General features: G+C 38.4%; 1 non-coding gene across 1 annotated transcript; it reads right to left on the bottom strand.

The window, feature by feature from the left end:
* Positions 1–2,680: 2,680 nt before the first annotated feature.
* Positions 2,681–2,788, bottom strand: LOC148545143 (small nucleolar RNA R71). Its single transcript, XR_015901075.1, has one exon. It is a non-coding gene; the product is annotated as a small nucleolar RNA R71 (small nucleolar RNA).
* Between the last annotated feature and the right edge of the window lie 21,324 nt (positions 2,789–24,112).

Raw genomic sequence — 24,112 nt, 5'->3', positions numbered from 1 at the left:
GAATTATTGGTGGCCATTCTTGAGATCCGGAAAGTCTAAACCTTGTCTGTGGTATTCCGAGTAGGATCTGGGATGGGATGACTGTGACGAGCTTCAAACTCGCGAGTGTTGGGCGTGTGACAGACGCAAAAGGATCAATGGATCCTATTCCAACATGATCGAGAACCGACAGATGATTAGCCGTGCGGTGACAGCGCATTTGGACCATTTTCACTGAGAGGACGGGAAGTAGCCATTGACAACGGTGATGCCCAACATACAGCTTGCCATGGAAAGGAGTATGAATGATTGGATGAAAGCAGTAGGAAAGTAGAGGTTCAGAAGGAATAAAAGCATCTCCAAACGCTTATCTGAAATTCTCACCAATGAATTGCATAAGTATCTCTATCCTATTTTATATTTTATATCATAATTATCAAAATCCCATAACCATTTGAATCTGCCTAACTGAGATTTACAAGGTGACCATAGCTTGCTTCAAGCCGACAATCTCCGTGGGATCGACCCTTACTCACGTAAGGTTTATTACTTGGACGACCCAGTGCCCTGCTGGTTAGTTATGCGGAGTTGTGACAAAGAGTTGAGATTACAATTGTACGTACCAAGTTGTTGGCGCCATTGATGATCACAATTTCGTGAACCAAGTTTATGGCGCCGTTGCCACGGATTGTTCGAGTTTGGACAACTGACGGTTCATCTTGTTGCTCAGATTAGGTAATTTTATTTTAATTTTAAGTTTTTTTATTATTTTTATTTTCGAAAAATTTTCAAAAAAAAAATAAATTATCCTATGGCTTTAGAATTTTTAAGAATGAATTCTAGAGTTTCATGGTGATATGCTGAATCCTGCCTGGCTGTTAAGCCATGTCTAATCCTTTGGACCGAGGTTTCAACTATCATTAGAAGAGCTTCTTTGTCTTTCTTAGCAATTTAACTTTTGTATGTAATGATCTGCTAAAGCTTGGCTGTCCATTGGCCATGTCTAGTGTTTTGGACTGGAGCTTTCACTGAAAGCTTGGCTGGTTAGTAAGCCATGTCTAATTCCTAGACCGGAGTTTTAGAAAAATTTTAAAATCACAAAACCAAAAATAATTTGATGTTTCTTGTTTGAGTCTAGTGTCAATTGCATCTTTTTAATTTTTCTTTAAAATTTTCGAAGAACACTTGCATGAAACTATTCTTCATGATCTTCAAGTTGTTCTTGATGATCTTCTTTGTTTGATCTTTGCATTTTCCTGTTTTGTGTCTTTTCTTGTTTTTCATATGCATTTTCAATTTGTTAGTATCTAAAGTTTTAAAATTTCAAAGTTTGGTGTCCTGCATTTTTTTTCTTTTCTTAAAAATTTTAAAAAATAAGTCTTGATGTTCATCTTGATCTTCAAAGTGTTCTTGGTGTTCATCTTGACATTCAAAGTCTTCTTGCATGCATCATGTGTTTTGATCTTGAAATTTTATGTTTTGCATTATTTTTATATTTTTCTCTCTCATTAAAAATTCAAAAATAAAATATCTTTCCCTTTTTCTTCTCATAAATTTTGAATATTTGAGTTGACTTTTTCGAAAATTTTTCAAAATTTAGTTGTTTCTTATGAGTCAAATCAAAATTTCAATTTAAAAATTCTATCTTTTTCAAATCTTTTTCCAAAATAAAATCTTTTTCATTTTTTCTTTCATATTTTCGAAAATTTCAAATTTATTTTCAAAAATATTTTTCTTATTTTGTTTCATATTTTTGAATTCTTTGCTAGCACTTAATATTTTGATTCAAGAAAATTTCAAGTTGTTACTTGCCTATTAAGAAAGGATCAATCTTTAAATTTTAAAATCATATCTTTTAGTTTCTTGTTAGTCAAGTAATCAACTTTAATTTCAAAAATCAAATCTTTTTAAATTTCTTTTTTCCAATCTTTTTCGAAATGATTTTCAATCATATCTTTTTCAAAAATCAGTTTCAAAATCTTTTCTAACTTCTCACCCTTTCAAATTTGATTTTCAAATCTTTTTCAATTAACTACTTGAATTTTTGGTTTATTTTTAAAAGTTTTCTATTTCAATCATATCTTTTTCAAAACCACCTAACTATTTCTCTCTCTCTACATAGAGGATTCCATATTTTCTTTTCTGTTCTCTTCTTTTTCATATGAGCAGGAACAAGGATAAGAACATTCTTGTTGAAGCTGATCCTGAACCTGAAAGGACTCTGAAGAGGAAGCTAACGGAAGCTAAAGCACAACTTTCTGGAGAGAACCTGACAGAAATTTTCGAAAAAGAAGGAGACATGGCCGAACCTAATAACAATGGTGGAAATGCAAGGAAGATGCTTGGTGACTTTATTGAACCCTCTTCCAACTTCTATGGAAGAAGCATCTCACTCCCTGCAATTGAAGCAAACAATTTTGAGCTTAAGCCTCAATTGGTTTCTCTAATGCAGTAGAATTGCAAGTTTCATGGACGTCCAATGGAAGATCCTCATCAGTTTTTAGCTGAATTCTTGCAAATCTGTGACACTGTCAAGACCAATGGAGTTGATCCCGAGGTTTACAGGCTTATGTTTTTCCCTTTTGCTATAAGAAACAGAGCTAGAACATGGTTGAATTCACAACCTAAGGATAGCCTGAACTCTTGGGATAAGCTGGTCAGTGCTTTCCTGGCCAAATTCTTTCCACCTCAAAAGATGAGCAAGCTTAGAGTGGAAATCCAAACCTTCAGACAGAAGGAAGGAGAATCCCTCTATGAAGCTTGGGAAAGATACAAGCAACTGATCAAAAGGTGTCCTATTGACATGCTTCTAGAATGGAGCATCATAAGTATATTCTATGATGGTCTCTCTGAGTTGTCAAAAATGTCATTGGACCATTCTGCAGGAGGATCTCTTCACGTGAAAACCCCTGCAGAAGCTCAGGAACTCATTGAAATAGTTGCAAATAACCAGTTCATGTACACCTCTGAGAGGAATCCTGTGAACAATGGGACGCCCCAAAAGAAGGGAGTTCTTGAAATTGATACTCTGAATGCCATATTAGCTCAGAACAAAATATTGACTCAGCAAGTCAATATGATTTCTCAGAGTCTGAATGGATTGCAAGCTGCATCCAATAGTACAAAAGAAGCATCTTCTGAAGAAGAAGCTTATGATCCTGAGAACCCTGCAATAGTAGAGGTGAATTACATGGGAGAAGCCTATGGAAATACCTATAATCCTTCATGGAGAAATCATCCAAATTTCTCATGGAAGGACCAAAAGAAGCCTCAACAAGGCTTCAATAATAATGGTGGAAGAAATAGGTTTAGCAATAGCAAGCCTTTTCCATCATCTTCTCAGCAACAGACAGAAAATTCTGAACAGAGCCATTCTGGCCTGGCAACCATAGTCTCTGATCTATCCAAGACCACACTAAGTTTTATGAATGAAACAAGGTCCTCCATTAGAAATTTGGAGGCACAGGTGGGTCAGCTGAGTAAGAAGATTACTGAAACTCCTCCCAATACTCTCCTAAGCAATACAAAAGAAAATCCCAAGAGAGAGTACAAGGCCATAACCTTACTTGGTGTGGCCGAATTCCCAGATGAGGAGGAAGACGTGAATCCCAGTGAGGAAGACCTCATGGGACATCCTTTGGAAAGAAAGGAGTTTCCCTTTAAGGAACCAAAGGAATCTGAGGCTCATACAGAGACCATAGAGATTCCATTGAACTTCCTTCTTCCATTCATAAGCTCTGATGAATATTCTTCCTCTGAAGAGGATGAAGAAATCACTGAAGAGCAAGTTGCTAAATATCTAGGAGCAATCATGAAGCTGAATGCCAAGTTATTTGGTACTGAGACGTGGGAGGATGAACCCCCCTTGTTAACCAATGAACTGAATACATTAATGAGGCAGACATTACCTCAGAAGAAACCAGATCCCTGAAAATTCTTCATACCTTGTACCATAGGCACCATGACCTTTGAGAAGGCTCTATGTGACCTGGGGTCAGGGATAAACCTCATGCCCCTCTCTGTAATGGAAAAACTGGGAATCTTTGAGGTACAAGCTGCAAGAATCTCACTAGAGATGGCAGACAAATCCATGAAACAGGCTTATGGACTAGTAGAGGACGTGCTAGTGAAGTTTGAAAGCCTTTACATCCCTGCTAATTTCATAATCCTAGACACTGGGAAGGATGAGGATGAATCCATCATCCTTGGCAGACCCTTCCTGGCCACAGCAAAAACTGTGATTGATGTTGACAGAGGAGAGTTGGTCCTTTAGTTGAATGAGGAATACCTTGTATTTAAGACTCAAGGTTCTCCTTCTGTAACCATGAAGGGGAAGCATGAGAAGCTTCTCTCATAACAGAGTCAAACAAAACCCCCACATTCAAACTCTAAGTTTGGTGTTGGGAGGCCACATCCAAACTCTAAGTTTGGTGTTGAGGGGCCCCAACATTGCTCTGATTTTCTGTGAGGCTCCATGAGAGCTCATTGTCAAGCTATTGACATTAAAGAAGCGCTTATTGGGAGGAAACCCAATGTTATTTAATTATATCTATTTATTTTCCATTGCTATTTTATGTTTTCTTTAGGTTGATAATCATGTGAAGTCACAAAAACAACTAAAAAATCAAAAATAGAATGAAAAATAACATTAAAAATAGCTCGCATTGGAGGAAGAGCTTACTGGCGTTTAAACGCCAGTAAGAAGCATCAAACTGGCATTTAACGCCAGAAAGAAGCATCAAGCTGGCGTTAAACACTAGAAACAAGCACCAGACTGGCGTTTAACGCCAGAACAGAGCATGGAATTAGCGTTTAATGCCAAGAATGGGAGAAAATCTGGCGTTAAATGCCAGAAACAAGCAGCAAGCTGGCATTTAACGCTAGACATGCATTCTAAGGGCGTTTTACATGCCTAAATAGATCAGGGATGCTAAGTCCTTGACCCTCTTCTTCTCTCCTCTTCACACCTTTTCATAACAATACTTCCCCCCTGGCCGAATACACTCTCCCACTCCATCTCCTCCATTTTCTTCTTCTTCTACTACTTTCTTTCTTCTTTTGCTCGAGGACGAGCAAACTTTTTAAGTTTGGTGTGGTAAAAGCATTGCTTTTTGTTTTTCCATAACTATTAATGGCACCTAAGGCTAGAGAAACCTCAAGAAAGAGGAAAGGGAAGGCAATTGCTTCCACCTATGTGTCATGGGAGATGGAGAAATTCATCTCAAAGGTCCATCAAGACCACTTCTATGAAGTTGTGGCCAAGAAAAAGGTGATCCCTGAGGTCCCTTTTAAGCTCAAAAAGAGTGAGTATCCGGAGATCCGATAAGATATCCTCATTTGCCACCTCTACAATTCGGCTGGGATTGACATAGAGGGAGATATCCTCATTGATGAGGACAAGCCCATCACTAAGAAAAGGATGGATCAAACAAGAGATCATGGACCTCAACAAGAGCATAAGGAAATTCCTCACCATAAAATCTCTGAGATGCCTCAAGGGATGCACTTTCCTCCACAAAACTATTGGGAGAAAATCAACACCTCCCTAGGAGAATTAAGTTCCAACATGAGACAACTAAGGATTGAACACCAAGAGCACTCCATCATTCTCCATGAGATTAGAGAAGACCAAAAAGCTATGAGGGAGGAGCAAAAAAGACAAGGAAGAGACATAGAGGAGCTCAAGAACACCATTGGTTCTTCAAGAGGAAGAAGACGCCACCCTCACTAAGGTGGACCCGTTCCTTAATCTCCTTATTCTTATTTTTCTATTTTTCGGTTTTTGAGCCTTATGTTTTATTTATGTTTGTGTCTTTACTACATGATTACTAGTGTCTAAGTGTCTATGTCTTAAAGCTATGAATGTCCTATGAATCCATCACCTTTCTTAAATGAAAAATGTTTTAATTACAAAAGAACAAGAAGTACATGAATTTCGAATTCATCCTTGAAATTAGTTCAATTATTTTGATGTGGTAGCAATACTTTTTGTTTTCTGAATGAATGCTTGAATAATGCATATGTCTTTTGAATTTGTAGTTTATGAATGTTAAAATTGTTGGCTCTTAAAAGAATAATGAAAAAGGAGAAATGTTATTGATAATCTGAAAAATCATAAAATTGATTCTTAAAGCAAGAAAAAGCAGTGAATACAAAAGCTTGCAGAAAAAAAAGAAAAAAAAAAGAAAATGGCGAAAAAAAGAGAGAAAGAAAAAGAAAAAGCAAGCAGAAAAAGCCAATAACCCTTTAAACCAAAATGCAAGGGTAAAAAGGATCCAAGGCTTTGAGCATCAGTGGATAGGAGGGCCCAAAGGAATAAAATCTTGGCCTAAGCAGCTAAACCAAGCTGTCCCTAACCATGTGCTTCTGGCATGAAGGTGTCAAGTGAAAAGCTTGAGACTGAGCGGTTAAAGTCGAGGTCCAAAGCAAAAAAAAAAAAAAACAGTGTGCTTAAGAACCCTGGACACCTCTAATTGGGGACTCTAGCAAAGCTGAGTCACAATCTGAAAAGGTTCACCCAATTATGTGTCTGTGGCATTTATGTATCCGGTGGTAATACTGAAAAACAAAGTGCTTAGGGCCACGGTCAAGACTAATAAAGTAGCTGTGTTCAACAATCAACATACTGAACTAGGAGAATCAATAACACTATCTGAATTCTGAGTTCCTATAGATGCCAATCATTCTGAACTTCAAGGGATAAAGTGAGATGCCAAAACTGTTCAGAGGCAAAAAGCTACTAGTCCAGCTCATCTAATTGGAGCTAAGTTTCATTGATATTTTAGAATTTATAGTATATTCTCTTCTTTTTATCCTATTTGATTTTCAGTTGCTTGGGGACAAGCAACAATTTAATTTTGGTGTTGTGATGAGCGGATAATTTATACGCTTTTTGGCATTATTTTTACATAGTTTTTAGTATAATTTAGTTAATTTTTAGTATATTTTTATTAGTTTATAAATAAAAATCACATTCCTGGACTTTACAAATTTGTGTGTTTTTCTGTGATTTCAGGTAATTTATAGCTGAAATTGAGGGACTTGAGCAAAAATCTGATTCAGAGGCTGAAGAAGGACTACAGATGTTGTTAGATTCTGACCTCCCTCCAATCGAAGTAGATTTTCTTGAGCTACAAAAAACCAATTGGTGCGTTCTCAATTGCGTTGGAAAGTAGACATCCAGGGCTTTCCAGCAATATATAATAGTCCATACTTTGCTCAAGGATAGACGACATAAACTGGCGTTCAACGCCAGCTCCATGTTGCAGTCTGGCGTTCAGCGCTAGAAACAAGTTACAAGTTGGAGTTCAACGCCAGAAACAGGTTACAACCTGGCGTTGAACGCCCAAAACAGCCCATGCACGTGAGAAGCTTAAGTCTCAGCCCCAGCACACACCAAGTGGGCCCCAGAAACTGGCGTTCAAACTGGCGTTCAAACGCCAACTCCCTGCCCTATTCTGGAGTTAAACGCCAGAAACAGGTTGCAAATCAGAGTTAAACGCCAGAAATAGGCTACAACCTGTCCTTTAACTCCAAAAAGAGTCTCTACACATGAAAGCTCAATGCTCAGCCCAAGCACACACCAAGTGGGTCCGGAAGTGGATTTCTACATCATTTACTTATCTTATGTAACCCTAGCTACTAGTTTAGTATAAAAACTACTTTTAGTGATTTATTTCACATCTCTGGTTAGTCTTTGACTAATTTTATGTTCTGAGATCATGTTTAGGGGGCTGGCCATTTGGCCATGCCTGAACCTTCATCACTTATATATTTTCAACGGAAGAGTTTCTACACACCATAGATTAAGGTGTGGAGCTCTGCTATTCCTCATCAATTAATGCAAAGTACTATTGTTTTCTTATTCAATTCAAGCTTATTCCTATTCTAAGATATTCACTTGCACTTCAACATGATGAATTTGATGATCCGTGACACTCATCACCATTCTCAACCTATGAAAACGTGCCTGACAACCACTTCCATTCTACCTTGGATTGAGCGTTTATCTCTTAGCCTCCATTCCGAAAGATCGGAGTCTTCGTGGTATAAGTTAGAATTATTGGCGGCCATTCTTGAGATCCGGAAAGTCTAAACCTTGTTTGTGGTATTCTGAGTAGGATCTAGGATGGGATAACTGTGACGAGCTTCAAACTCGCGAGTGTTGGGCGTGTGACAGACGCAAAAGGATCAATGGATCCTATTCCAACATGATCGAGAACCGACAGATGATTAGCCATGCGGTGACAGCGCATTTGGACCATTTTCACTGAGAGGACGGGAAGTAGCCATTGACAATGGTGATGCCCAACATACAGCTTGCCATGGAAAGGAGTATGAATGATTAGATGAAAGCAGTAGGAAAGCAGAGGTTCAGAAGGAACAAAAGCATCTCCATATGCTTATCTGAAATTCTCACCAATGAATTGCATAAGTATCTCTATCCTATTTTATATTTTATATCATAATTATCAAAATCCCATAACCATTTGAATCTGCCTGACTGAGATTTACAAGACGACCATAGCTTGCTTCAAGCCGACAATCTCCGTAGGATCGACCCTTACTCACGTAAGGTTTGTTACTTGGACGACCCAGTGCACTTGCTGGTTAGTTGTGCGGAGTTGTGACAAAGAGTTGAGATTACAATTGTGCGTACCAAGTTTTTAGCGCCATTGATGATCACAATTTCGTGTACCAGCCGCATTTTGACCCAATTTTTGGCCCAGAAACACAGACTAAACCTAGGGAACATGCTGAGACTCAACACGCATCCTCACACATTCAGATTCATCACATTAGGATTACGTCAGTTTTAGATCTGGGTTTTTAGATTTACATTACACTAATAGTTTATGCTTTTGCTTGGATTTTTGGATGCTGAGAGTCATTACCTCCTTTGAAGACATTACTTTAGTTTGTTTCCTTACTCCCTTACTTTTAATAAGTTACTCATTGACTCTGTTCAGATAATTATGTTGCATTTTGAATTTATTAATATATAGAGTTATTTTTATTTTAATTAATTTTAATTTTCTATTTTATTTTTTTAATTATGTCTTCTCATATTTTTATGATTATTAATTTCATGTCAATGGAGTAGAATTTCTACTTGACATGGGGATTGATTAAGAGGAGATACTTGAGTTGAAATGCTTAAGTGCTTGGTTGAATTGGACGTTGTTAGCTAATTCCATACCTACTAGCACTAGACCTCCCCAAGGGAAAGGACTAGGATTTGAGGGTAAGATTTAGTTTAATCACCATACTTTTCCTTATTTAGTAAGGGATAACCGAGTGAGAACAACACCCTTTTTACACTACACTTGAGAAGATCCCAACAATGATAAAAATTTTATTTAATTATTCCCCGAGTCAAGGAATTTTATTTAGAGTATCAATAATTATTCTTAGTTTATTTTTATTGCTTTAATTTTTAATCATTTTAATTACTCGTTATCAAAACTTAATTTTTCTGAAAACCCCTGGTTAATAAAGTAGCACTCTTTCCTGCAACTCGTTGGGAGACGACCTGGGACTCACACTCCCAGTATTTTATTTCTAAAATTTGTGACAACCCTTTTTAAATTGGTGACGTAGATCTTAGCCGGTTAAGAGCTATCGTACAACGTTGTCCTCTTAATTGAAATCTCTAAATTGGTTAACTTCTGCCACGTATCAATTTTTGGCGCCGTTGCCGGGGAGTTGCAATAGTTTGCTAAATTATTAATTAGTGTATATATTTTATTTTTAATTGCATATTTTATTTTTATTTCTATTACCATGAGCTATTTGTTTTTCTCATTGAATGATGCGTTCATTGCCTGATCCGAGTTTAGTCCCATTTGATCCTGAAATTGAAAGAACTCTTTCACATATTAGACGAACTCGACGTCGGTTAGCCACCGAGGGTGGTGAAGTGATTATTATTGGTTCACCAGTCTCATCTGAGGGTAAATCTGAACCGCCTCCTGAGAGCGAAACAAGCTCCTTTACTACTGATTCAGTTGATTCACGTGCAGATACCATAGCAGCACCTAGAAGAATTACCCTCCAGGAAGCTGGAGCCCCAGATTTCACACTGCAGTCGTATCAAGTGCATCACCCGACTATAGCTGCAGATTTTGAACTAAAAACCACACTGATCAACTTGATGCCCAAGTTTCATAGCTTACCTACTCAAGAGCCTATCAAGCACCTTAGGGATTTCCAAACAGCCTGTTCTACTGTTAGGCATCATGGTGCAGATGAAACTTCTATTCTGTTAACCGCTTTCCCATTTTCTCTTGAGGGAAAGGCAAGGGAGTGGTACTACTCCCAACCTGAACCAACTGTTACCCTTCTTTCTTTCATAAAGAAGACCATAAAAGAGCATAAATCTCATTTGATCAGTACAATTCATGCATTATTTGATGAATATTATGGTACACTACTGATGAGCGAATATGTTATACGCTTTTTGGGGTTAATTTCATATAGTTTTTACTATGTTTTAGTTAGTTTTTAGTTTATTTTCATTAGTTTCTAGGCAAAATTCATATTTCTGGACTTTACTATGAGTTTGTGTGTTTTTCTGTAATTTCAGGTATTTTCTGGCTAAAATTGAGGGAGCTGAGCAAAAATCTGATTCGGCTGAAAAAGGACTGCTGATGTTGTTGGATTCTGACCTCTCTACACTCGGAATGAAATTTCTGGAGCTACAGGAGTCCAAATGGTGCGCTTCTAATTGCGTCGGAAAGTAGACATCCAGGGCTTTCCAGCAATATATAATAGTCCATACTTTGCTCAAGGATAGATGACGTAAACTGGTGTTCAACGCCAGTTCCATGTTGCAGTCTGGCGTCCAGCGCCAGAAACAAGTTACAAGTTGGAGTTCAACGCCAGAAACAGGTTACAACCTGGCGTTGAACGCCCAAAACAGCCCATGCACGTGAGAAGCTTAAGTCTCAGCCCCAGCACACACCAAGTGGGCCCCAGAAGTGGATTTCTGCACCATCTATCATAGTTTACTCATTTTCTGTAAACCTATGTTACTAGTTTAGTATTTAAACAACTTTTAGAGATTTATTTTGTATCTCATGACATTTTAGATCTAAACTTTGTACCTTTTGACGGCATGAGTCTCTAAACTCCATTATTGGGGGTGAGGAGTTCTGCTGTGTCTCCATGAACTAATGCAAGTATTTCTGTTTTCCATTCAAACATGCGTGTTCCTATCTAAGATATCCATTCGCACTTCAATATGAATGTAATGAACGTGGCAATCATCATCATTCCTCCACGAATGCGTGCCTGGTAACCACTTACATTATACTGTAGAATGAATGAATATCTCTTAGATCTCTTAATCAAAATCTTCGTGGTATAAGCTAGATTAATGGCAGCGTTTAAGAGAATCCGGAAAGTCTAAACCTTGTCTGTGGTATTCCGAGTAGGATTCAGGGATTGAATGACTGTGACGAGCTTCAAACTCGCGAGTGCTGGGCGTAGTGACAAACGCAAAAGGATAGTAAATCCTATTCCGGTACGATTGGAAACCTACAGATGATTAGCCGTGCGGTGACAGCGCACCTGGACCCTTTTCACTGGAAGGATGGGTGGTAGCCATTGACAACGGTGATCCACCAACACATAGCTTGCCATAGGAGGACATGCGTGCGTGAATCAGAAACAGAGGAAAGCAGAATTTCAAAAGACAAAGCATCTCCAAAACTCCAACATATTCTCCATCATTGCATACAAGTATAATTTGTGTTCTGCCCTTTTATTCCTTGCAATCAAATTTGATAAGTGAATTATTTTATTATTTTCCTGACTAAGAGTTACAAGATAACCATAGATTGCTTCAAACCAACAATCTCCGTGGGATCGACCCTTAATCACGTAAGGTATTACTTGGACGACCCAGTGCACTTGCTGGTTAGTTGTACGAATTTGTGAAGAACTGTGATTTCCAATTTCGTGCACCAAGTTTTTGGCGCCGTTGCCGGGGATTGTTTGAGTTTGGACAACTGACGGTTTATTATTGTTGCTTAGATTAGGAAAAATTTTTCTTTTTGGTTTAGAGCGTGGTGCTTATGTTCTTAGTAATTGGCTATCCTATTTTTAAAATCTTTTTCAAAAATAATTTTTCTTTGAATAAATCTTGTGCCAAACTTTAAGTTTGGTGTTTTCTTGTTGATTTTTCTTTGTTTTTCGAAAATTTTAGTTTGGTTTTCTAAAAATTTTAAGTTTGGTGTTCTTTCTTCATGTTCTTGTGCTCTTATGAGTCTTCAAAGTGTTCTTGAGTTTTCCTTGTGTCTTGATCTTAAAATTTTTAAGTTTGGTGTTCCTTGGTGTTTTCCCTCCAAAATTTTCGAAAACAAGGAGCATTAGATCTAAAAAAATTTTAAATCTTGTGCTATCTTATTGTTTTTCTCTCTCCTCTTTAAATTCAAAAATATCTTCTCTCTCTATTTTAAAGCAAATTTTCGAAATTTACCTTTAAAATTTAGATTTTTATTTCAAAATTTAAAACCTTTTTCAAAAATCATCATATCCTTTTCAAAATTTCCTAACCACTCTCTCTCTCCTCATTTTTTTCGAAAATCTTCACCCATTTTTATTTATTTTAATTTTTTTTGTTTTCGAAATAAATAAATAATTAAATAAATAAAAATATTTTTCTTCTATTTTACATCATCTCCCTTTCTCCATCATGGACCTAAGCGGAAATGAACAATCCAGGAGGACTCTGGGGTCATATGCTAACCCCTCTACTGCTTCATATGGGAGCAGTATCTGCATACCTTCCATTGGAGTCAGTAGCTTTGAGTTGAATCCTCAGCTCATTATCATGGTGCAGCAAAGTTGCCAGTATTCCGGTCTTCGACAGGAAGAACCTACAGAGTTTCTAGCACAATTTTTACAGATTGCTGACACAGTACATGATAAGGAAGTAGATCAGGATGTCTACAGATTATTACTGTTTCCATTTGCTATAAAAGACCAAGCTAAGAGGTGGTTAAATAACCAACCTAAGGCCAGCATAAGGACATGGAAACAACTGACAGAAAAATTCCTGAATCAATACTTTCGTCCAAAACGGATGACACAGCTAAGGCTAGACATCCAAGGCTTTAAACAAGGAGATAATGAATCTCTTTATGATGCCTCGGAGAGATACAGAGAGATGCTACGAAAATGCCCCTCTGAAATGTTTTCAGAGTGGGTTCAGTTAGACTTCTTCTACTATGGGCTTGTAGAAAGAGCTCAGATGTCTCTAGATTACTCAGCTGGTGGATCTATCCACATGAGAAAGAAAATTGAAGAAGCTCAAGAGCTCATTGATACAGTTGCCAAAAATCAGCATCTGTACCTAAGCAGTGACCCTTCCATGAAAGAAGAGGTTAAAACAGTAACTGCTGAACTCAGTCCTGTAAAACAAGCTGCTGAATTCAATCAGCAATTGGACTTTCTAACAAAGCAGTTAGCCGAATTCAAGGATAAACTACAAGAGACAAGGATGGCTAATATAAATAGGGAAGATGATGAATGGAAAACTTGTCTCTCAACAAATCTCCTTTCGGCAAGTGTACCAAATTTGTCGTCAAGTAAAAACTCACAATAGAGTGAGGTCGAATCCCATAGGGATTGATTGATCAAGCAACTTTAATTAGAAGAATGTTCTAGTTGAGCGAATCCAGAATTTGGGTTGAGAGTTGCAGAAAATAAAATAGCGGGAATGTAAATAACAGAAAAGTAAATGCTAGAATTAAAGGATTGGAAGTAAATGACTGAAAATAAATTGCAGAATTGTAAATGGAAATGGGGGATTTGCTCATAAAAGTAAATGGCAGAAATTAAAGAGAATGGGTAAGATCAGAGATGGGGAGTTCATTGGGCTTAGGAGATGTTGCAATTCTTCGGATCAAGTTCATTTTCATCTCTTCCTCAATCAATGCACTCATTGATCTCCTTGGCAATCTTAAGTGATTGAATTACAATTTCTTGCAATTCAATCTCTCAAATCTTGATCAATAGCCAATTCCTTGGTCAATTGCTCATGAGAAGAGATGAAGTATGGTCACTGATTATACCACATGCATTTCCCAAATCAAGTATTGAGAGGGTTATAGTCAAATACCCATCCAAACCCAATTTGGTCCAGCATGAGAAAGCATTTCTAGCTTGATCTCTTCATTCCTCTTTCAAGGTTCAAAAGAGATCCAAGTTTGAATAGCTTCTCTTCCAAGATAACTACTCAATGGGATGAAGATCGAAAGCTTTCAAGTAAAATCAAGAGAAAAGATAGAAGAAGAATAATGAAAATTAGTATTGATCCATCAAATTTCAACAGAGCTCCCTAACCTAATGAAAGGGGTTTAGTTGTTCATAGCTCTTGAAAATGAAAATAAAAATGGAGAATACATCATAGAACTAGAAATTAAAGAGAAAGTAAAATACAGAGAGTAATTCTCTTTTTCTAACTTTCAGAACTCCCTTTAACAATTCAAAGCTACTCCTATATATACTACTCTTCTCAGCTTCTAGTTTGCTCTTCAAGTCTTGGGCCTTTGGATCTTGAGTTTGAAGCAGTTCTTTTCTTCATTTGGGCTTGGCTTTACTTGCAGAGAGAAAGTGCTAAGTGGGCAGAGACTTTAGCTCAGGGCGTTATGGGTGTTAATATTTAGTGAAAGTATAAGTTCGAGAACGTTAGTGACACTTAACATTTTCACTAACGTTCCAATGTACCCCTTTGCCTCACGTTAGAGCCCACGTTAACTAGGTTAACGTGGCTTCTAACGTGGCCTTGCCAAACTTCGAGAACGTTAGTGACACTCAACATTGTCACTAACATTCTAGTGTGCCCCTATTTGCTTCACATTAAAGCCCACATTAACTAGGTTAACGTGGCTTCTAACGTGGCCATTCTTAGCCATCCCAACGTTAGTGACAATGTTGAGTGTCACTAACGTTGGCTCATCATTCATTCCTCATCGTTAGCTTCCACGGTAACTAAGTTAACGTGGAAGTTAACGTGGCTCCTTGGGGGGTTGTGTGGTTGCTTCCAACGTTAGTGACAATGTTGAGTGTCACTAACGTTGTCGACAACTCTCCCTTCTCACGTTAGCTCCCACATTAACCAAGTTAACGTGGGAGTTAACGTGGTGTGTTGCATCCTTAGGCCAACGTTAGTGACAATGTTGAATGTCACTAACGTTGGCTTCTCTTCCCCCTTTAACGTTAGAGGCCACGTTAACTAGGTTAACGTGGGCTCTAACGTGGCCACTCATGAGTGTTTGTCAACGTTAGTGATAATGTTAAGTGTCACTAACATTGGCTCAACTTCCCTTCTCCACGTTAGAGTGCACGTTAACTTAGTTAACGTGACTCTTAACGTGGGCAATGATGGCTTTGGGAGTGTTATTCGCAATCACTTTTCTCATTAACCTTTCAAGTTACCTCCCTTTCCTTGCTTCCTTTGGTCCTAAAATCAAGCAACAGAGTGCATCAAAGTTCTAGTCCAAGTCATGGGTAATGCAGCATACAACTTGTCACTAAATTCATGCAAAATCCTCATGAAATAATGTAAAATGCACAATGTATTCTTGAATCAAGGTGTAGGTGAATATCTACCCAAAACTAGCTTATTTCCTAAAGAAATGCATGAAACTACCCTAAAAACAGTAAAGAAAATGTCAGTGAAATTGGCCAAGATGCCCTGGCATCAGAAGAACAATTGAAGCAAACAAAGCAGCAGCTGTCAAAACAAATAATAGAAGAATGCCAAGCAGTTCAATTAAGAAGTGGGAAGACATTAAATACCCCACCTCAAGGAAGCAAGAAGCCAAGAAATGAGCAAACCACCCAAAATCCACCGAAGGACAGTAAGAGCCCAGGGAAAAATAATTCTGGCGCTAAAACGCTAGAAATTGGGTGGAAGGCTGGCGCTGAACGCCCAGACCATGCTCAGGACTGGCGTTCAACGCCAGAAACAAGCAAGGATCTGGCGTTGAACGCCCAAAAGAAGCACAGTTCTGGCGTTCAAGCGCCAGGAACAGATGAGGAGCTAGCGTCTAACGTCACTCTAGCTTCGAGTTAAGCCCCAAAATGGTCCCTGAGATTGGCGTCGTGCACTAAAATCGTCCATGAGATCCCAATTGCACCAATTACGTCCCTGAGATTGAGAAAAGTGCACCATATTAGTCCCTGAACCATTTTCCCTTAACGACGTGATGACATGGCTGGATGACGTGGATGGTAAGTGACACGTGTCACTCCATGATTTGACCACGTGTAATGATATGATGATGTGGTGACCAGTGACACGTGGCATGCTGACGTGGATAGTTGTGCCACGTGTCACAATGTTATTTGGCCACGTGTCCGTTTGTGCCACATGTCGCGAAAGTATTCGTCCACGTGTCATCCATTATGTCATCATTGTAAATGCACCAAATTAGTCCCTCACTTTGCATTAAGTGACTCATTTTAGTCCCTGAAATTGAATGTCATGCACCAAACTAGTCCCTTTGCCAATATTTTTTTTTCTATAAATTCAAAATTCTTAATATTTTTGAATACATTAATTTCAATTCTATTTTTTCACATGTTATTCAAATAAAAGTACTTTTATAAAATATTTTTTCTCTTGCGAATATCCTAACCGTCGACTTGGAGTTGACGTGAAGGTATTTCAAGCACTTTCACTACTATCTTCGACCTCTTTCAGTACTTTTATAAAATATTTTTTTCTCTTGCAGATACCTTTAACCGACGTCTTGGAGTTGACGTGAAGGCATTTCAAGTTTCCCTCATTACCATCTCCGACCTCTTTTATTTATACTGCAAAGGTCGGAGATGATAATGAGAGTGCTTGAAATACCTTCAATCTAGCTCATTTACACATAACAAAAACGTGTACTTCATAAGAATAAAAAATATATATTTTTTAATTATTGATTTCTTGTTAAAAGCACATGTTTTTTTTATGAAAACAAAAAGTATCCAATCAATCATATAATTATTTTTTTATAATAACATACTTATATATTACAAAAATTACCAATGTTCAATTATTAAAAAAATTATATAATTAAAACTAAAATCTTACAAATTTTTATGAAAGCACTTGTATTTAAATGATATATGAAAAAATAGAATTGAAATTAGTGCATCTAAGATATTGAAAATTTCAAATTTAAAAAAAATGAGAAAAAATTGGTGAAGGGACTAATTTGGTGCACGACATTCAATTTCAGGGACTAAAATGAGTCACTTAATGCAAAGTGAGGGACTAATTTGATGCATTTACAACGATGACATAATGGATGACACGTGGACGAATACTGTCGCGACACGTGGCCAAATAACATTGTGACACGTGGCACAACTATCCACGTCAGCATGCCACGTGTCACTGGTCACCACATCATCATATCATTACACGTGGCCAAATCATGGAGTGACACGTGTCACTTACCATCCACGTCATCCAGCCATGTCATCACGTCGTTAAGGGAAAATGGGTCAGGGACTAATATGGTGCACTTTTCTCAATCTCAGGGACGTAATTGGTGCAATTGGGATCTCAGGGACGATTTTAGTGCACGACGCCAATCTCAGGGACCATTTTAGGGCTTAACTCCTCTAGCTTCTAACTCTGGCACTCAATTGCCAGTGAGGGGTCAGACACACACAAGTGCTGATGACAACCCATCTAAAAAGGCTTCTTCAACCACTTCTGTAGGAAATAAACCTACAGCAACTAAGGTTAAAGAATATAAAGCCATGATATCTTATCCTCAAAAACTCCGCCAAGAGGAGCAGGATAAGCAATTTGCTCGCTTTGCAGATTATCTCAGGACTCTTAAAATAAAGATTCTATTTGCAGAGGCACTTGAGCAAATACCTTCTTATGCCAAGTTCATGAAAGAGATCTTGAGTCATAAGAAGGATTGGAGAGAAACTGAAAGAGTTCTCCTCACTGAAGAATGCAGTGCAGTCATTCTGAAAAGCTTTCCTGAAAGGCTTAAAGACCCTGGGAGTTTTCTGATACCATACACATTAGAAGGTAATTGTACCAAGACAGCTTTATGTGATCTTGGGGCAAGCATCAACCTAATACCTGCATCCACTATCAGAAAGCTTGGTTTAACTGAAGAAGTTAAACCAACCCGGATATATCTCCAACTTGCTGATGGCTCCATTAAATAACCATCAGGCGTGATTGAAGACATGATTATCAGAGTTGGGTCATTCGCCTTTCCCACTGACTTTGTAGTACTAGAAATGGAGGAGCACAAGAGTGCTACTCTCATTCTAGGAAGACCCTTCCTAGCAACTGGACGAACTCTCATTGATGTCCAACAGGGGGAAATAACCCTGAGAGTCAATGAGGATGAGTTTAAGTTGAATGCTGTCAAAGCCATGTAGCATCCAGACACATCAAAAGACTACATGAAAGTTGATCTTATTGACTCTTTGGTAGAAGAGATCAACATGTCTGAGAGTCTCGAATCAGAGTTGGAAGACATCTTTAAAGATGTTCAGCCTGATTTGGAGGATTCAGAGGAAATGAAAGAGCCTCTGAAATTTCCTCTGGAAGAGGAAAAACCTCTTAAACCCGAGCTCAAACCATTACCACCATCCCTGAAATATGCATTTCTGGGAGAAGGTGACACTTTTCCAATGATCATAAGCTCTGCTTTAAATCCACAGGAAGAGGAAGCACTGATTCAAGTGCTAAGGACACACAAGACAGTTCTTGGGTGGTCCATAGGTGACCTTAAGGGCATAAGCCCAGCTAGATGTATGCACAAAATCTTATTGGAGGATAATGCTAAACCAGTGGTTCAACCACAGAGGCGGCTAAATCCAGCCATGAAGGAAGTGGTGCAGTAAGAGGTCACCAAATTACTGGAGGCTGGGATTATTTATCCTATTTCTGATAGCCCCTAGGTGAGCCCTGTTCAAGTTGTCCCCAAAAAGGGAGGCATGACATTGGTTCATAATGAAAAGAATGAACTGGTTCCTACAAGAACAGTTACAGGGTGGCGCATGTGTATTGACTACAGAAGGCTCAATACAGCCACTAGAAAGGATCATTTTCCTTTACCATTCATAGACCAGATGCTAGAAAGACTGGCAGGTCATGATTATTACTGCTTTTTGGATGGCTACTCAGGCTATAACCAGATTGCAGTAGATCCCCAGGATCAAGAGAAAACAGCATTCACATGTCCATCTGGAGTGTTTGCTTATAGAAGGATGCCGTTTGGGCTGTGTAATGCGCCTGCAACCTTCCAGAGATGCATGCTCTCTATTTTCTCTGATATGGTGGAAAAATTTCTGGAAGTCTTCATGGATGACTTCTCAGTATATGGAGACTCATTCAGCTCCTGTCTTGATCACCTGAAACTAGTTCTGAAAAGATGCCAAGAGACCAACCTGGTTTTAAACTGGGAAAAATGTCACTTTATGGTTGTTGAAGGGATTGTCCTTTGGCATAAAATTTCAAACAAGGGAATAGAGGTGGATCAAGCAAAAATAGAGGTAATTGAAAAATTACCACCACCTGCCAATGTTAACGCAATCAGAATCTTTCTGGGGCATGTAGGATTCTATAGGAGGTTTATAAAGGATTTTTCAAAAATCGCAAAACCTCTGAGCAATCTGCTAGCTGCTGACACGCCATTTGTGTTTGACACAGAGTGTCTGCAGGCGTTTCAAACGCTGAAAGCCAAGCTGGTCACAGCACCAGTTATTTCTGCACCAGACTGGACATTACCATTTGAGCTAATGTGTGATGCTAGTGATCACGCCATTGGTGCAGTATTGGGACAGAGGCATGACAAGCTTCTGCATGTCATTTATTATGCTAGCCGCGTTTTAAATGACGCCCAGAAAAATTACACAACCACAGAAAAAGAATTGCTTGCAGTGGTTTATGCCATTGACAAGTTCAGATCATACTTAGTAGGATCAAAAGTGATTGTGTATACTCACCATGCTGCTCTTAAATATCTACTCACAAAGCAGGATTCAAAACCCAGGCTCATCAGATGGGTGTTGCTTCTGCAAGAGTTTGATATAGAAATAAGAGACAGAAAAGGGACAGAGAACCAAGTGGCTGATCATCTGTCCCAGATAGAGCCAGTAGAAGGGACATCCCAACCCTCTCTTGAGATCTCTGAGACTTTTCCGGATGAGCAATTATTTGCCATTCGGAAAACACCATGGTTTGCAGACATTGCAAACTATAAAGCTGCAAGGTTCATACCCAAAGAGTACAACAGGCAACAAAAGAAAAAATTAATCACTGATGCAAAGTACTACTTGTGGGATGAACCCTATCTCTTCAAGAGATGTGCAGACGGAATAATCCGTAGGTGTGTGCCTAGAGAAGAAGCACAGAGGATCCTATGGCATTGCCATGGATCACAATATAGAGGCCATTTCGGAGGTGAGCGAACAGCCACCAAGGTCCTCCAATGTGGCTTCTATTGGCCCACACTCTATAGAGATTCCCGAGAGTTTGTACGTAATTGTGACAGTTGCCAAAGAGCTGGTAATCTGCCTCATGGTTACGCCATGCCTCAACAAGGAATCTTGGAGATTGAGTTGTTTGACGTATGGGGAATTGACTTCATGGGACCTTTCCCACCATCATACTCAAACACTTATATTCTGGTGGCAGTTGACTACGTATCAAAATGGGTAGAGGCCGTTGCCACTGATGGGATATTTTTGTGGAAAAACGAATTTCTCCAAAACACCCAGATCTAACCGGCAAGTGCACCGGGTCGCATCAAGTAATAATAACTCACGGGAGTGAGGTCAATCCCACAGGGATTGAAGGATTGAGCAATTTTAGTGTAGTGGTTGATTTAGTCAAGCGAATCAAGATTTGGTTGAGAGATTTGTGAATTGTAGAATTTAAATCACATGGAAAGTAAAGGGAATGGGGAATTGGCATGAAATTTAAAGAGAACTGAAATTTAAAGTGCTGAATCTTAAAGAACAAGAAATTAAATGGCAGAAACTTAGAACGCAAGAAATGTAAATTGCAGAATCTTAAAGTGAAAGAAATGTAAATGGCTTGAATTGTAAAGGGAATTGGGAATTGGATTTGTAGAAATTAAACAAGGAAAAGTAAAATTGTAACAAGCAGAGAAGTAAAGGATGACTTGAATTGAACCGGATCTTAAAACAGAATTGTAAATGAGCTTGAAAGCAATAAACAGAGAATGGGAAATGAGAAATCCAGATCTCAGGACCCAAGAGACTAGAAAACCAAGTCTAGATCTCAATGCCTTCCTAGATCCAACAAGAACAATTGCAAAGGAAATGTAAATTGCAAAGAAAGTAGATGAAGAAGCAATTGACCGAAACTGAAATTTAATTAAGCAGAGAATTAAACAAGATCCCAAGGTGAGATTGAAACAGAAGTTCTTCAATTCTCCACCCAAGATCCGAAGCAAGAAAATTAAAGAGTGCTGGGCAAGAACAAGGAAGAAGAGAGATCAATTCTCCTCCCCAATTCTCTTGAATTAAAACAACAATGCTAGAATGTAAAAGTAAATTCCCAATCAAACCAGAAAAGAAAGCTCTATATGAAAACTAAAAAGGGAAGCTCCCCTAAAAACTTAAATCCTATGCTATTTATACACTTTCTTCAAATGGTCTTCAAGCCTTCAATTGGGCCTTTGCTCTTGATGGAATTGGGTTGATAGAGGCCTTGGTTGATTGCTCTTGGAGTTTGGAGAAGAACCGAATTGAACCGGGTTTGGAATCATTAAAGCTTGAGTAAAAGTTTGAGTAAAAGTTTGAGGCTAACTTTTACTCCAACTTTTCACATCAGCCACCCTTCTTTGCTGATACCAACGTTGGGGCAAAAGTTTGGGGTCAAACTTTTGCTCCAACGTTGGGCCTTCTTGCATGCATGTTGGGGTGCTACTTTGTCCTCTTGTCAATGTTGCAAATTTCATGCCAACTATAGACTATTATATATGGTTGGAAAGCTCTGAATGTCAGCTTTCTAACCCAATTAGAATCACCTCAATTGGACATCTACAACTCAAGTTATGCTCCTTTCAAGAGGACAAGGTCGCTGGCTTTGGTGTGCAGCGTTTGAGGCGACGTTTGCCTCAAACGTGGGCGAAAACGCCAGATTTTGGAGACTCAAACACATTGTTCACCCCATACTATTATACATTGTTGGAAATCTCTGAATGTCTACTTTCCAATGCCGTTGGAAGCGCATCATTTGGAGTTCCACAGCTCGAGTTATACTCCGTCGAAGGTGCAGAGGTCAGTTGGCCTCACTGCAAGTTGCCACCATATTCGTTTATACACATTTCGGGGCAGTTTTCTCCCTCAATTTTAGTGTCCACCATGCGGTGCCATATATGCCTGGAAAGCTCTTGATTCCTACTTTCCATTGCTTTTTGAATCAACTCATTTGGAGCTCTGTAGCTCAAGTTATTCTTGTTGGAAGTAATACCCCTTGCACACTCATGGCGCCAACGTTAGCCAAAAAGTTAGAGGCTAACTTTTGCTCCAGCTTTTTGCCCAAAAGTTTGCACAAAAGTTTGAGGCTAACTTTTGGTCCAGCTTTTTACTCCCTGGTTCCTTTTCACTTATTCCAAAAGTTTGAGCTAATGTTTGAGGCTAACTTTTGCTCAAACTTTTTGTCCTCTCTTCCTCCTAGCCATTCCTTCTTGCTTCAACCTTTCTCCAAGCTTTCTTCACCTATCATTAATCAACCAAACACATCAAAGCTATGCTCAAAATCATGAGATATTCATTCTTTCATAATATGTGACAATTATAGCATAAAACCTCATGAAATAGCATGAATTCATACATGATTGCTTAAATCAAAGGAAACATGAAAATCTACCCAATTGGCTTGCTTATGGCTCAAGAAAGTGCATAATTCTATTGAAAACAAATGAAAAAGCATAGAAAAAACATGACATGGTGACATGTCATCACAACACCAGACTTAAACCTTGCTTGTCCCCAAGCAAGAAAAGAATCATGCAATAAAGATTGACAATCCAAGGCAAGAAGAATAGCAACTCAATGTTCATGGTAAGCTAGTTTTCTAAGCATGCTACAATCACAAAAGAAATGTAAATGATTGATGCTTCCATCTAGCTCAATTTATGAAATCCTTTTCTTATATTTCTTCCTTGAAACAAGCTTTTGATTTTCTTATTAGCTTCTCCTTTTGGGTGCTTTGCCCCATGAGTTGATAACAAAGCTACGACTTCTAAATGCTTTGTTTTCAAGTATTACCACTTGATACATAAGCACCACAAGCATTTGATTAGAGGACTTCATTAAGCTCATTTTTCTTTTCTTTTCTTGACTCTCTAATCATTGATGCTCAGAGCCTTGAGCTTTGAGGGAGTGCTTTTGCACTTTGAGCCTAACCTTGACTTCTAAGTGTTTTGTTTTCAAGCATTTGGCTTGATACATAAACACCACAAGTACTTAACAAATAAATTGCCATTGGTACTCAGAGCCTTCAGCTTTCTCATTCTTTCCCTTTTTCTTTTCTTGCTTTAATTGTATTTGCCTCTTCAAGGTTTTCATGATTTTCAAAAGATTTCACAAAATGTACTAGATGAAAACTTCAATTAAATAAAATCCAATGCAATTGAGCAACAATTAATCATACTAGCTTTCCAATACTTGTATGCACATGCTAAACTCTTCTTTAATTCCTTGTTTGTTTATGATCATGATGCTTTACTGCTTTTGAATTCACAAAACTCAAGTTGGTAATCATAATGGCACAGCACCATGTTGCAATTTAGAAATCAAACTATGCCTTTTCATACACACATGCATACGGAGAAGGTAAAGACAATCATGCAGTTTATAGTGCTTGAAACAAATGAGGAGAAAAGGAACTCTACAACCTTGTAGTTCATCTTCATTATTGTTGTCCTTTTTCCTCTATTCTTCCTCCTTCCCTTGCCAAACTCAGAATGCTTGCTCTTCCTCAAGCAACAATTAGAACTATGGCTATGGGGCTAAGATGGATCATGAATGTCTTACACAATGAAAAGTTAGTAGTACATGTGTTTCAAGCAAGCAAAAGATAACAATCAAGGCATAAGAGATAGAGACATTGTGA

The sequence above is a fragment of the Arachis ipaensis genome, chromosome B9, assembly GCF_059453495.1.
Source record: "Arachis ipaensis isolate K30076 ecotype BB chromosome B9, ASM5945349v1, whole genome shotgun sequence".
NCBI lineage: Eukaryota > Viridiplantae > Streptophyta > Magnoliopsida > Fabales > Fabaceae > Arachis > Arachis ipaensis.
The sequence above is the reverse complement of the archived record's forward strand: the minus strand, read 5'-3'. Positions and strand labels throughout refer to the sequence as shown.